Genomic DNA, 13,765 nt, shown 5'->3' with positions numbered 1-13,765 from the left:
TTATGTTTAAAATGAGACTAACAGTATTTATCTTCCATATGTTCTGTAACAATCAAATAATATCATTACTTAAGTGACCTCGCTTATTGTGTGAACCATGGTTGTTTCCTCTGAAATATTACCTCCTCTATTTCTTTCTGGAATATTCAATTTACATGATAGAGTTAGACTCTTTTATTTTTCTTTTCCTGTGCTGTAGTCACTCCGGCTTCCAGTTTATCATGCATATAATTAATTTATTCCTGCTTTCCTTATTAATGAAAGATTTAGGAAGCAACATCTCAGTTGATATGAAATGAAAAGTAATAATATCAAGTAGTCACACAGTATTTCACATTCCAGGTACTGCTGTAAAATCTTCACGTGTATGAACTCACTTTAATCTTTTTCACAGGCCACACTATGCCACACTATTAGAGAGCACGTTATGCAGGCAAACAAACTGAGGCAAGAGAATCACACAGCTCCGTCGAGGGTCTTGTATGGTGAAGGCAGAGCCCAGGTTCAAACGGAGGCATTTGGGTCCAGAGTCTGAGGCTCTAAGCACACTTGGACCTGCTTGTATACGTTTATACTGTTGAAAAGAAGAGCAGTTTATAAAATTAGGCTTCATTGTGTTGAAAATTTGAAAGTTTATTCCATGCTTTGAAGTATTTGGGGTTTGGGTTTTGTTTTTGGTTTTTTTTTGTTGTTGTTTGTTTTTTGTTGTTGTGTGTTTTTGTGTCAATACCCAAACAATACTGAGGTCAAGAGTAATGTCAAGCACTCAAAGACAAGTATCTCTCTATCACCTAACTCTTCCTTCCAGTCCAAAATGCGGATTGCTTGGTTCCTCTCTCTGGTACCAGATTTTAGCCACATGTCCAGAGCTGTCTTAAAATCCCACAAATTCAGCAGGATCACATCTGTGTAAACAGGCTAATTAGCAAGGATTCAGCACTGAAGCTTTCTAACCTATGGACAAATTATATACCTAGTCCCCCCCCCCCGCCATAAATCGAAAGTCAACTATCTAAATCGTATTAACTTTTGTCAAAAACTTGATCTCAAGTTATTTTTGTGATATACAATGAATTTGAAAATTAGACCCAACTGCTCCTGGAAAGAAATATAATTAAAAGGCTTGGAAAACCTTTTAACTTGTAGTCATTGTAATCAGTGATATGTTTCTCGCAGCGCATTTGCTTCTGCAAGCTGTTTACAAGGGAATTGTACTGAGACACACATCATTCTCGTTTGTTTTTTCTTTTAACGCCATTGAAACGGAATCGTTCCCTGCGAGTAGAAGGTAATCTAACACAAGGCTTTTATGGTTATAAAAGATTGCCTATTATCTCTTTCTTCCCTTCAGACGTTTTAAAAAGTACGTAAATACTGAAAATGTTCAACTGTCCGTTTAGACATTATTACTGAAAACTACACATTAGCAGGTATTTCATGCACTGTATCCTACACTGAACAGAATTCTTAAATTTCGGTTGTGCAGGTGCTCTTAGAGCACAGGAGGGGAGGTTGGTATTTTTCTCAGTCTGCCTCCTCTTAACTGAGAAGTGCAAGAGGAGAGTGAAATGGACCTTTATTTGTCTCTGTAAGTATTAGAATCTGGAGCTTATTTGAAAGATTTATCTAAAAGCATCAACATCATCTAAAAAGAAATTATTACGAAAAACAGTCAGTATTTTCAGCCGCCAAGCATCTTTTCATTTGGATTCTTTGCCCAGAGCCTTGGGGTGTAGCGCTGCAGGCAAAAACAACCAGAGACTTCTTGTAATCTCCCTGGACTTTGGAGCCCTCCCCAGTCATCCGTGCCTCTCACTGACCTTGGCATCCGTGGAACTACGGTGCAATCGTTAGTGGCCGTGGTCATAAGAGCTCATAGTCATTGAATGCCTCATGTGTGGGTGCTTCAGTTAATCCTCTCAACAACCAGATGAAAAGAATATTACCAATACTCCTGTTTTGTAAGTGAGGAAGCTGAGGTCTAGAGAGGTAAGTAACTTGCTCAAGGTCACACGGTAACTATCACCCCAGAATATACTCCTGATCAATTCAAATTTGAAAGCCATGTCTTAACCACTAAGGATTTTGATTAGAATGTCCTTAGAACCATCAGCGAGGCTTCACATATGGAAGTTAATTTTTATTTCGCCATTTAATATTAATGAGATCAAAGAAATCTCCCATTTTCCCCCATAAAGCATGAAATAAAAGTAGAGATGTATTTTTATTCAGTCAAGAAAAGTACTGTTCACTAGATGGTTGGTATTTTCATGAAGTAACTTGATAAATCAGCTCGTGAGCTATTTTTATTTATAATTTTCTCTTCTGAAGTGTCTCACTTCTGCTCCAATATGAGATGAGCTGCTGGGGACAAGAGCCTGTCTGAGAATAACACCCTCATGTAGGCAATGAATAAATACAATCTCATTGTGAACCAGATTTTTTTACTGATTGGCTGCATGGAGTAGAAGGGTGTATTAATGTCCTGGGGCTGCCATTAACAAATCACCACACTCTGGGTGGCTTAAAACAGCAGAAATGTATTCTCCCACAGCTCTAGAGGCCAGAAGTCTGAAATCAAGGTGTTGGCAGGGCCATGCTCTCTCCCATACTCTCTAATTCTGGGGGTTTGGGAACGGGGGTGGTGGGAGGTCTTTCTTTGCCTCTTGCAGCTCTGGTGGCTCCAGGAGTTCCTAGGTATGTGGCTGTGTAACTTTTAATTTCCACTCTGTTTTCACAGATTCCTCTTCTCCCTGTCCTGTGTCTTGTCCTCTGAGCTATGTGTTTTTTGTAAGGACACTTGTCATTGGATTTAGGATATAATTTGCGAATCTAGGGTGATCTTGTCTTGAGATCCTTAAATTAATTACATCTGCAAAGACACTTTTTCCAAATAAAGTCACATTCATGGGTTCTGGGAATTAGAACATACACATAACTTTCTTTTCTTTTCTTTCTTTCTTTCTTTCTTTCTTTCTTTCTTTCTTTCTTTCTTTCTTTCTTTCTTTCTTTCTTTCTTTCTTTCTTTCTTTCTGGAGACGCTACTACTTACCCAACTATAGTAGTAAATGAAATACGAATTGGTTCTTTGATTTCTGGACGGTGGACTAGAAGTTCAGTTGGGACATTAACTAAAGCAAGGAATAGAGAGACAAATGTGGAGGGAAAAAGAAAGGAGTTAATGTATTTTGTTGTGGACCTAGTGAGATTGAGATGCTGATCTGTATGCCTGAGAGTGGATTTAGATCTTTAGCTGGGAATCAGGAAAGAGGTTAGGGCTGGAAACTTGATGGCTGAAACTCCTCAGCATGCAAGCTGGGGTCATGGGGGTCTTGTAGTTTGGTTGAGGGAAGAGGTTAAGTGACCTCGGTGAATGGGAAGGGAGTCTGAGAGAGAATGCAGCCGGGCTGGCTTTGCTTTCATTTGTAAACAGGTAGCAGTGGAGCTGTCAAGAGAGACTGAAGGGAGGGTTGGGTTTGTGGGTCAGAAATAACACATCACGTTAAGTCCTCGGAAGACCCGGGAGGGGAACCGAGGAAATACAGCAGAGGAAAAGTGAAAGCAGGAAAATGCCAAATATAAATTGCCTATTTCCTAATATTACCAGAAATCAAGTCCGTGCCGTGCAGATGGGGCGGGGAGGGGGGGTGGATCACAGTAACATCTCCCTTCTGTCTTCTTTACCCAGTGCTTATTCGGTGCAGGTGAACTTGTCAGAATAGCATATGGATTCCATACCTTTTCATTTATCTGTAGTCCTTTTCTTTGGCTCCATGGATGTGGACAGTGAAAATGTAGGATAATTTTACTGTATCGCACACTGACCAGTGAGATATGTATCTGTGGTTGTCACTTTTAGACCTGACCCAGGGTCTCCGTGGGCCAGAAGGTTCTGAGTGACTGATTTCCCTGTCCCTCTGGGCACATGAGCGTAGTTAGCGATCCTGTCTATTAGACTAAGCAAGTAAACAAGCGTGGCCCTTTGGGCCACAAGGATGACAGTGGCAGTAAAGCTCAAGTTGTTTCCTTCCGTCAAGTTGTCATTGTGTCTGCTTATTTTTTTCCTTCCCTTCTCCAACTATTGTTTAGTTTGGTTTTGATGAAAACACAAACTTTGAATCTATAGCTTAAGAAAATGCTCATCTGTATAAACCTTGCACCTGAACCTGGGATTGGCCGTGTTTTTCAAACTGTTTTCATTACTCTCCCCCTACAGAGCCTTTTAGACCTTTCCTTTTCCTGATCACCACCCACCCAATTACACCCAATTACAATGACTAGATTTTAATCCCACTGTCTAGCTGTGTACTATGCCATTGGGAGGAACACAAACCATTTTAATGTGAGTTTTTTGGAACAACTTCCCCAATCAGCTTTTCTCCCCTTGGGGGCAATATTGTCCTGTTGAAAATGTATGATTAGGGTCTTTCATTAAGGTCCATTTTAGCACCTACAATAGTAAATGGCCATCTAGTACATGGAAGTGGGTACTTTACTTCAAATAGAAAATCATTTTATGTCCAAGGGAGCACATTTTACTTTCTTTCCTCTGCTGGAGATGTGGGCACATTCTTAATAAAGCTAATGAAAATTTAACGTCATAGATACATATTGCTGAAGTTAATTTTTTTCACTATTACTTATGATTTAATTTTAATCGAGTACCACACGGTAGCAGGTGTCTCCTTAAGTCCATACCTTGACTCAATGAATGGCTCCTGAATGACCTTTATAAAAGCCATCTGCTGAACTTAGTCACACAGAAATTGAAAAGCATTTCCACCTATTAGTATCAATCTTTTTTTTTTAAGCTGCAGTAATGGGAACCCACGTTAGACTGTATCCTCAGTGCATGACTTAAATAGAAAAACTGATTTCCTACCTCACAAACTTGCTTCTTCAGTAAATGAAAACTACTTTGTGTGTATGTGTGTGGTTGTTCAAGTCAAAATCTTCGGAGTTACCCTTGTCACTCCCACACCCAGTCCACACAGCCTACTGACCAGCAATGCTGCCAACTCCAACATCAAACCAGAATCCAGCCACCTGGAGTTGTCATTGTCTCCCACCTCGAGAACACAAAGCCCCCCTCAGTGCGCCCCGGATTCCAGCCGTGCCCCGAGGGGCGGCTGAACTGGAATTGACATCCATCACTCTTCCCCGCACTACCCACTGGTAACTCCGGGCTCGTTCAGGGTAAAGTCAAACCGCCGTGGCCTCTGAGGCCCAGGAAGAGGCAGTTTCTGTTGCATCTTCACCCCTCTTCTTTTACTCCCTCCACTCTGGCCACGCTGACCGCTTTGCTGTTTCCTAAAACATCCTCTCTCAGGCCTTTGCGTGGTTATTCCCCGAACCCAGAGGTCTCCTTCCTCATATGATCTCCTCCTCTGCTTCCTCACTCTCCTCTTGTCTCAAGTCAAATATTTGCACGCTGCTGAGCTTCTCTCTGGCCACTGCATTTTTAAATAGCCAAATGGAAACAGAATCATGTTTGACACTCCTCATCCCTTTTACTCTGCTTTATTTTTTTTTCTCAACATTTGCATCAACACCATCCTAAATATTTGCCTGTCTCCCTTCAACATTCAACCTTGTGGTGCAGAAATCCTATTTTTGTGTTCACAGCTATATGTCTAATGTCTGGCCAACAATGAGTACTGAAAACTATTTATTTAGTGCAATCTGCCAGTTGAATTTTCTCATGTATTATGTATGTAAATATTTTAATATTGTGTTATCTGTTTAGTTGATGTCAATTAAATACTGTTTGCAATGACCTTCAAAATCTGTGCTATGGTCCCCAGTGCTTGTCACCCCTGCAGTCACTTTTTTTCAAACCCAAGGAGCTGCTTGCCAGGAGCTGTTCCTTGGAACAGGGGATATGAGTGAGGAAAATACACCAGTTTTCCCTTTCCTATAGTTTATAATCGTTTGTTTTGTTTGCTTCTGTCCCACACATTTTCTTAAGATTTTAATTAGTTGGGCAATCTTCAAAATATATGTCGAGTTATCTAATATAGACTAATGTCTTTGGAGAAATACAAATAATAATTCTCTTGTTAAATAAGTATTACACAGTCAATATGTTTCCTAGCCAAATGATTGTTGAGAATTATTTCATCTTATAATAAGAAACATATATTTTAGTTGGTGGAATATATTGCATTATGGAATAAGTATGCATTTGTGGACTTGAGGGCAACTTAGAAAAAACAAACACTGATAGCTAAGTGAACTTCTCAAAACTAGTCACTAAGTGGTGAAGATTCAAATGAGAATGTTCTATCTTCTTCCACTATTCGCTTCTGATACCTAAACATGACGGATCATCTTTTGAGGCTGAAGTTTTGAGCAGTTCAGCTTATTGACAGCACAAGTGTGTGAATTCGCCACTTTTTTGTTAATACAGAGCTTGACTGTGAAAGTACAGGAAGTATCTTAGTTTTCATGTTTAGCATTCTATCATAAGTTTTATGATGAAAACATCCACATTGAGAGAATTTTTCTTTCAAGTCAACTATTTTTGTATAATTATCTGTGAAATGATAAGCCAGTAGACCATTCACTGAATACACAGACTAGTAATATCAGAAAAGTACCAGGTAGTTTTCCATCTTCAAAAATTCTGCTGTAGCCCTCTAGATGTGGTCTCTCTCTCTCTGCCTTGAGTCCTTCTGTGGATGGGAATGAAATTTGCAATGACCCATACATAGTGGTTCATTTCATTTCTGCAAAGCAAATGTGGAACATAAAGTAGTGCAAGCTGTCTACTATCTATTGAGAGGTGCCTGGAAAAATATTTTTCGTATCTGGATTAAATGTCTGCATTAAACCTGCCTTTGCTTTACTCACAACGGTTTGATGCTTACTTTCCCGTCACGATAATCATATTTCTTCTTGGTTCTTGTATGACTCTTAAAATAAACCAATAGAAAAGCAAAGATCAAATCATTAGTAGTATTTCTGAACAAATGCTATCACCTATAAAAATCTGAAATCATGGAGATTTTTAGATAAAAATTCATTTTTAAAAAATACTCCATTTGAGAGCAATATTCTACCAGGAATTCCCCCAACATATTCACTCTCTGTAAACTTAAACACGCTGAAGCACAACCATGAGCGGCTATAAACATTTACATAGAAATTACTGCACTGATTTGGAAAACCCCAAGCAAGAAAATATAAAAATTAATTAGATCTGCAATAAATTTTTTCTATTGTTTTACATGCTCATCTTATTTTGCCCAAACCAGGTAATTTAATATAGTAAATGTAGTGTTTCAATGTTCGAGTCTAGGGGCTAGGAAACCTGAATCACTCCTCTCAAGATTCCCCTCTTGTTAACAGCACAATGCAACCCCACGCAAAAGAAATGAATGGCCTATTGCTGTAATTAATGTAATTAATTTTTAAAACACTAAAGATTTCAAATGACTCATGAAAAAACACGACACACATCTCCCTTTCCCACAGTTAAGTCTTCTATTTCTGATTGTATCTTTCTGTTGAATTTAGAAATGTTAGATTGACTTTTTAATTACCTCTCAAATGACCACTGATGTGACTGACCTTCAAGGCGATATTAATTACCTGAGCTAATACCTTGCAGGTGCATGTTATTAAAGACAATATCACTGTGCTTTACAATATCTTCATAATGACAAATATCTTACTTTAGTGTGGTATTGTATTAAAATGGAAATTGTGCAGTTTTGAAGTTTGTGGATGAGAAAGTATTAATAATAAGTGTATTGGATGTTCTCATGAAATGCCTACACATTGTGTGACTATTAATTTTTTCTTGAGATACCCTACCACAAGCAGCAAGGAAGATAGTTATCCGTTTACCAGTTTTAAGACTTCAAGACATGGATTTTGTTGAGAATGTTTTTGTGTGTAGGCTTTAGATTAAGAGAAAATGTGTCCTCATTTCTAGGTCGTTGGGAAAGATTCTTAGAGAAAGTCCGATGTGAATGAAGAAGAAATGTTCTACAGGAATATATAGATTTATTTCAAATGTAAAAAAAAAACATAAGTTAGAAGATGTACAACTTTGAGGCCAGAATTTTTTAAAATATAGATAAATTTACCACTATGACAGCTATATATAAGATAGTGTGAAATTATGAGAAAGCTTGAGCAATGCACAAATGTTAACCAGATAGTTCAAATGTCTGTACAGTTGATTTTGTGTAACTTTCTTGATGAGTTATAAAATACATTGAAATTAATTTGGAGAAAATGTCAAATCATACATAGACTGCACTGAAAGCGATAACAGAGGCTAACTTGTCCAATGCGTGAGTATAACCTGTACTCCTATAACTCCTATACTACGAGTCAGATCCAAAGAGGTGGGGCAAGAATGATTTAAAAAAATTTTAAATTTTAAACATAGTCAGGATTTGGAGTCCTGGTAGGAACCACCTGGCCAGTGTAGGATGAAGGTTAAAGGACTTACTTCAGTCTTCTTTCAGTCTTATCTAAACTTTACACAGAAGGACACATCCAAGGCCAATCTCTTTTATCCCCTTGAACTGCTCGAACAGTGAGTCTAACTTCCAGAATCATTCTTGATATAGTGATAATATCAGAGATTATAGGCCCCCTGCATAGTGGCCCCGAGCTTGGCAGTAGCACTTTTCATCAGGAAAGGCGTCCAGCTGAGTATCAGAGACAGCCTTCCAAAAACCAATACTCCCTGGGTCCTCAGTGCACTCCACCGCTGTCTGCATCTTCCAACCGAAGTCTTCCTGGGTGCCCTCCGCCCCAGCTGAGATTGAGATGCCTTCAGTGTCTAATCATTCCAGATACTTTCTATTAACAGCCTCCAGGGGGAGCTCTTAAGAGTCATTGGTTGGCTAGGTCATCTTTAAAAGCTTATTTCACGCTAAGATGAAGAAAGGTGTTCAAGATCTATGAAGACATTCTAAATTCTCTTCCCTAACGTTAAGTATCAGAATAGTCGCTCACTTAAGACTACAGAGTAGGAGAGGGGTATCTGGGAAAAATAATACGTAGGGTTTTAAATTGAAGATGTCTTTAAATTAAGGTTTGCTTGCTTTTAAGATGGCAGACCTTCAGAAAACAATAAGCTCTCAGCTCTCAGGGAATGGATTTGTACTAACTGGTAATAATTGTCGAGATCCCGAGACTTCCCATCACAGCGTGAAATGTTAGGAATGGATGAAGCTGATGTGAACAACTGTCCACCCAGCCTGACACACAGTGAAATGTGAATCGGGTGGTGGTAGCTTTAGATTTTGCAAATAAACCATTGAATGATCAAAAAAAAGAGATGTCTTTAAATTAAATGAATAATCAGTACAGGTCTACATTAGTCAATCAGGGCCATGGAGGATTACACTTTAAAAGAAGAGCTGTCCGTGGCATCTCCACTCTGCCACTTTCTAGGGTGCTGACTTGATGTGATTTAATCACTTTCTGTAGCTTCAGGATTTTTATTTTTACATTTCTTTATTGAGTTATAGTCATTTTACAATGTTGTGTCAAATTCTAGTGTAGAACACAATTTCTCAGTTATACATGAACATACATATATTTACTGTCACTTTTTTTTTTTTTTGCTGTGAGCTACCAGGTTTTTTTTTTCTAATGTAGGAATCTGAATCAGGTGATAAATTTAGTTCACCTGTTATGATACTATAATCTTGTTTCCTGGATTATGATTCTATAATCCTATAAGGGCCACCAAGTAGGTGCTGCTGCCTCCAAAGAATTATGATGTAGTTAGTGAACAAAATGTCTACAGGACTCAAGAGCTAAGCTGGATGGCTAATATATGTAGAACAATGAAGATTTCATGTTAATTGATGTCAAATTAGAGGAGGAGGCAGAAAAAAATGAGAATTTGGAGCTGAGAAGGGAGGCAAGTATCCGAGGCAGAGGAATGGGTATTAGAAAGGTTTTGGGAGCACCTGTGAGAACTCTCAGGAAATAAGCCAGATTATAAAAGGAGTGAAGCAAAGAAGCTTAGATGTGATAACATAAAAAAGAGAGACGTTTCTTTGAAAGGTAACCAAATGAAGGCAATATTTAATAAATAGTAGTCCGACTGCAGTGAAGGATTTCTTCACTCAGCAAAGAGTTATTTAGTGCAAATTATAAGCCAAGCACTCTGCTAAGGACTGACAAGTCTCATGTGAACAAGGAGACACCCCATTTTCCAGCATCTTGAAGGGCCAGAGCCTAGCGGTAGCACGTCAGACGTAATAAACACTATTATTTTTGGGTGGCACCTACCTGGTCTTGGAGATGGAGTCAGAGAAGTCTTTGAGGAGGTAGTGACCTTTATTTTGAAACTGGAAAGTTGGAATTAGCCAGGAAAGATACATGATAAGAGGAGGATGGTTGGTGGGTAAGTGTTCCAGATGAAAGGACTAGAATATGTGAAATTTCCAAAGAGAAAGGGAGATGCATTGGAAAGATAAACTAGGATGGTGTTACAGTTGTCTAACCTTGGGCTAATAGTTGTCTAGGGTAAACTGGTAGCAATAAGTGGGGAAAGTAAAATTCAAATATGAGTGATGTTTTATTGTAATTAAAGGTCACAGATAATACCCTCAGAAAGCTCCAGTATTAAAATGTGAGTAGTTAAAAAGGAAATTGTTCTGCATGGTTTTCTTATCCAAATATGCCAATATTTCACTGGCAAAATGCCTTTCCTTCTGCCTTTATCCTAATATACACATCAGGATGAACTGGAGATCATAAAATATTTACTTGTCATCTCAGATATATAGAAAATCTTTATAATTGACTTAATGAGCAGAATTTCAGGAATATTCAGATTATGTTGTCTCCTTACATCTTAGATCACCAGAGTTAGAAAGTTCAATTTAGTGTTCCAGGTGCTTTATCTCTTAGATAATTATGTGAAGTCAGTTATTTCACTTTGTCATACTTTGCCTCTTTTTCTGAGAAGAGAGGAACATTCCTCATTTACATACAGTAGATATAACATAGGTCAATGGATCCTTTAAAATCCTAGGCTGCATATTCTGAGCAAAATCTCCTAGATTTTCTTTATGCCTTTGTTATCTACATATTAGACGACTACTGCCTAAATCTGGAAAACTCATGATTTTTTTTCCCCGAAGTTCGTTTATGGACTTTTATTGCAGTGAGTTCAAAAACAAAGAAGTTAATTTTAAAAGCTCATTTTATTGAGTTAACAGTGAATTAAAAAACCAATGAAATTAATGTTAGAACCATTTAATTTAGTTCAGAAGAGAGTGAGACTCTTTTATTCACTTCGTTATTTTGGAATTCACTGTTTTAAAGTCCAATAAATGTTATGTATTTTATGTCCAATTAACTTCATTGTGCTCTGCGTCGTGTTTGCTTTCTCCATGTGGCTAAATCTCACCTGTCACTTTGCACATAGGCTGCCCCATTCGCAGATGGAGTGGTCTCAGCGTAAGGACATGAGATGCAAGTAGATTGCATCTTGAAAAAATTAGCATTTTATGGAGTATTATTTTAATTCCCAGAACTGACTTACTCCCATGTAACATAATGGTAACAAGTCAGCAATTTTTAAACTGTGCCTGTTGCCAGCAGTAGAAACTGCTGTATGGTCATTATCTGTGACATCCTACATGTCGCGTTCACCCATGTATAGGCATTAGTTTAAAATAAGAATCTAGTGAGTTGAATTGTACAGAGGAGGTAATAAGTCAGTAATTCTTTATTGTTTTCATTGGATTTTAAGAAATGAAGATCTGAAAAAGATGAAACATTAATGTATACAAAATAAAGTATTTTACTTACAATTGCATAGAATCCAAAGAAGAGTTTCTACCTTGACTTTTTGAGAAATTTTGGAATGGTTATGTAAAACTGTTACGCGTGTCAGAATCTGCTGATCTTAAATTTTACATTCCCCTATCTCCATTTCTTAACCCGTTACACAAAAGTGGAAAAATAGAATTCTCTACACTATGTCCAGTGAAAAAGTAATTTATTAGTTGACACTTATTCAATAAGTGACCCTCAGAAACCTCATTTTATTCATTCATTCATTTTTTGGGGGTCATGTATCATGTTGTGTTTCTTGGGTGAGCAGTCTTCTGAAAAAACTCAACCTCTTTTATCTGCTGGTTTTACTTTTGGATAAAATTAAGAAGTGGAATTATGGAAAGTCTTACCTCCCTGGTTGAGTTTGAAAATGGAGCTGTCAGACAGGAAAACTGGTTAGGGCAGCAGGCCTGTAAAACTTCCCCACTAATTGGCTGACATTCCGTGCTGAAGGACCAGCAGCTGTTGAAGCAAATTCGGTCTGGATATAAGGCAGATTTTTCATTTATTTCAGTTAATTACCACACGCATCAAAATCGCTTCTGAAAAATCCTCAAATGAATACCTGTAAGGAAGAAAGAGTGCTTAGGTTTGCACAGACTTGGCCTGCCTCTTTTGCAGCTTTCAGTGGACCATCAACTTATTTTTTTTTCATGTGGGAACCTGCTTGACCTTTTGTAGAAATACAGAAGTAACATAATTGTACATTGAAAACAACTTCAATTTGATTCCTAGGAGAAATCGCTAATGGTAGAACATACATGTTGTAAAACATATGGAGTATGTGGGGAATTGTATGTGTTTAGAATACATGTCTCTTCATGTGGAAATAATGCTACTATAAAACAATTGGGAATTGTCACTGCTGCATGCTTATAATAGCTGTAAAGTGTCTGCATATTGCAGTCTCTGTGCACTTTACCCCAAGTTCTTTGTCTGGAAATAGTGTAATTGTGTATGATGCACTGCTCTAATTAGAAAAGTGCTTTATTGGACAGGAAAGTAAATAGGCCACCCCAATCTACATACTGTAATTGGTTACTATAGAACATGTAATGTGTATTAATTTTACTGTAATATTTTCCTTTATATGAATTGAAGGTAGTCATTTAGTATTTGCCTAACATTTGCTTTGAAAGAACAGGAAAGGAACTCCTTTATGCAGTAAAAGATCACTTGTATATATTTTAGCTTTAAGAATAAAACATGAGTGCATTGTTACTGCAATTAGGTCATTATTTATTGTTGCAATTCTGAAATCAGACTACTTGTCATGTCTTAGTTCAATCCACCCTTGTGGATTAAATATTTATGAGATAGATTTTTATTATGAAGATATATGAAAATAGACTCCTTAATATATGTAAATAAAACACCCATGCTAAGTATATGTGTTCCCACTTATTTTAGAAAAGAGAGATAGAACACTTAAGCATTTACCCATATAATCCAGCAAGTCCTCGCTCTTTGTTTGGATTCCAGAAAAAGCAAAGTTACTGCAGTGAGAGAACAAATTAGAAAATTGACGATTAACTCCCTTAATACTCTTCCTCTATAAAATTTTGGACTATAAGCTCATTAAAATACTTTAAAATTTTTAGTATAATTATGCAGCATTCTAGACACGTAAACATAATTAAGTGCAATGATATGCCCACTACTCCCCTTAAAAAATAAAACTTTGTCAATAATTCAATCCTCTTTTGAACCCTCTTGAGTCTCTTCTGTTCTCCACCACAGGGTTGAATTACATATTATGAAAGTACATGTTTTAAGTGACTAACTGTAATTTTCTTTGAAAACAAGTAACTAGTTAATTACATAAATTAAATATCTAATAACAACCTAAGTATTTTCAAATACACTAATGTCGAACCATCTTTGTTTTAGAATGTTCTGCTTGCGTACCTACCACCCAATAGAAATCTAATGAAACCAAGCC

At 37.4% G+C, this 13,765-nt stretch overlaps 1 protein-coding gene across 1 annotated transcript in view; it reads left to right on the top strand.

Moving 5' to 3' along the window:
• TENM3 (teneurin transmembrane protein 3) overlaps positions 1-13,765 on the top strand; it is a 1,525,061-nt gene that overhangs the window by 394,954 nt on the left and 1,116,342 nt on the right. The gene's annotated exons all lie outside the window — the stretch shown is intronic.

This window comes from Vicugna pacos, chromosome 26 (assembly GCF_048564905.1).
Source record: "Vicugna pacos chromosome 26, VicPac4, whole genome shotgun sequence".
NCBI classification, from domain to species: domain Eukaryota; kingdom Metazoa; phylum Chordata; class Mammalia; order Artiodactyla; family Camelidae; genus Vicugna; species Vicugna pacos.
The sequence above is the reverse complement of the archived record's forward strand: the minus strand, read 5'-3'. Positions and strand labels throughout refer to the sequence as shown.